Source organism: Bidens hawaiensis, unplaced genomic scaffold, assembly GCF_021521415.1.
Source record: "Bidens hawaiensis isolate Kalapana, Puna unplaced genomic scaffold, B.hawaiensis_p1.1 tig00009543_1, whole genome shotgun sequence".
NCBI classification, from domain to species: domain Eukaryota; kingdom Viridiplantae; phylum Streptophyta; class Magnoliopsida; order Asterales; family Asteraceae; genus Bidens; species Bidens hawaiensis.
Window position 1 is genome coordinate 475,527 of NW_027491711.1, and position 2,039 is coordinate 477,565.

Consider the following 2,039-nt stretch of genomic DNA (forward strand, 5'->3'; position numbering starts at 1 on the left):
AAAATCTAATTTACCTTTTAATCTTTCAAAGTTGGTTTTTATTATTAGTTTTATATCATGTTTACGATCCACCAAAACCAGATAGGTATACAGTAATGGACGCGTAATGAGTATGGGACACAATTTTTTATTTAATCATGTACAACATAATTGATAACCTCTATATAAGTGAACATTAAATCATTCTTATCATATCACTCTTGCTTGCTCCTTTTTTCTCTTGAATTCTCAAGCCAAATGGAACAGCTTTTCAAGTTCAACCATGAGAACTTCATTCAAATACAAGAGCCCATCTTTTTGGCAATAATAGTTGCTATTTTCTTATTGGTTATGTTCAAAACATACTTCATATCCTCATCTCCACCAATCTACCTTGTTGACTACTCATGTTTTAAACCACCAAACCATTGGAGAATACCCTTTGCATTAATCCTAGAGCACTCACGCATTGTTCATTCTCTCGATCAAAAAACTCTTGATTTCATGTCTAAAGTGTTAATATCTTCAGGTCAAAGTCAATACACTTGCCTTCCTTCATTTCTACATTATTTACCACCAACTTCAACTCATCAAGACGCCATTTCTGAAGTTCAAACACTTCTCTTCCCAGTTTTTGAAGACCTTCTAACCAAAACCAAACTCACCCCACAAGACATCGACATTATCATAACCAACTGCAGCGGGTTCTGTCCTTCACCGTCACTATCCGCAATCATTGTCAATAAGTTTTCAATGAGGGAAGACGTAAAGAGCTTCAACATAAGCGGGTCCGGGTGCAGCGCGAGTGCATTATCCATTGACATGGCGCAAAACCTTTTAAAAGTACATAAAAACTCCAATGCTGTAATTCTCAGCACAGAAATATTATCCAACGGTTGGTATGGGGGTAAGACACGTCCCATGATGATCATTAATTGCATCTTCCGAACCTGCAGTGCAGCTATTCTACTCACCAACAAAGCCTCCGCCAAAAGGGTTTCCAAATATAGATTAATATACTCTCAAAGAACACAAGGAGCGTTTGATGACACAGCTCATAACTGTGCATTTCGTGAAGAAGATAACGAAGGTATTATTATTATTATTAGCCCACATGGCTATTAGACGTCTAGGGTTTTCATTCTGTTCTCTATACAGGTATCACCGGGGTTACTCTTAAACCGGATGCATTATTAACGGCTGGAGAGTTACTTCGAACAAGCTTTCAAGTTATGGGAGCATCTATACTTCCATTAGAAGAGAAAATCCGATATGTCATGTCGATAATTCGAAGGAAAATATTTGATAAATCGATGGAGCTCTATGTACCAAAGTTTAGTAAAGTGATACAACATTATTGTTTGCCAACATCCGGGAAGTCGGTGATATTGGAGATAGGGAAACGATTGAAGTTGAAGGATGAGGAGATAGAGGCTGCATTGATGACCATGCATAGGTTTGGGAACCAGTCATCTTCTGCTTTGTGGTATGAGTTAGCTTACATTGAAGGGAAGGAGAGACTGAGAGTGAAGGTTGGAGATAAAGTGTTGCAGCTTGGGCTAGGGAGTGGGACCAAGTGTACTAGTTTGGTTTGGAAGTGTATCATGCCCATTGTTAGTGAGGCTCATAAAGGCCCATGGGCGGACACTCTCCATAACTATCCTGTTAATTCAGAATAGAAAATGATGGACATTGGGATTTGGTACAAAGGTGATCAAGAGTGAAGACACTATCCATGGGCAGACACGTTCGATGCAAAAATCGATTTTAAGTATAAAGTTGTAATATATCTGTAAAATATATATTTAAAATCATCTTATGTATCACAATTTGTTACACAATGATCTTATGTATCACAATTAAAGCAATATATATGAATATTTATTTGGTTCACTTAAAAGTTTTTTTATTTGAAATTTCATTTTCGGTTTATACTTTAAAGACTAAAGAAAACAAATACATAGAGTAGTGTTTGCATTGAAACAGATGACAAACAAAAAATAATCGCTAGCCCTTGGCAAAACTAAGTCGTTTAAAAATACTCAGCCTTTTCGAATAGG

At 36.7% G+C, this 2,039-nt stretch overlaps 1 pseudogene across 1 annotated transcript; it reads left to right on the forward strand.

Annotated features, from left to right (window-relative positions):
- Positions 1-237: 237 nt before the first annotated feature.
- LOC143532779 (3-ketoacyl-CoA synthase 5 pseudogene) lies at positions 238-1,658 on the forward strand (annotated as a pseudogene). Its single transcript, XR_013135245.1, has 2 exons — positions 238-1,069; positions 1,138-1,658. The product of XR_013135245.1 is annotated as a 3-ketoacyl-CoA synthase 5 pseudogene (transcript).
- The last annotated feature ends 381 nt before the right edge of the window (positions 1,659-2,039 follow it).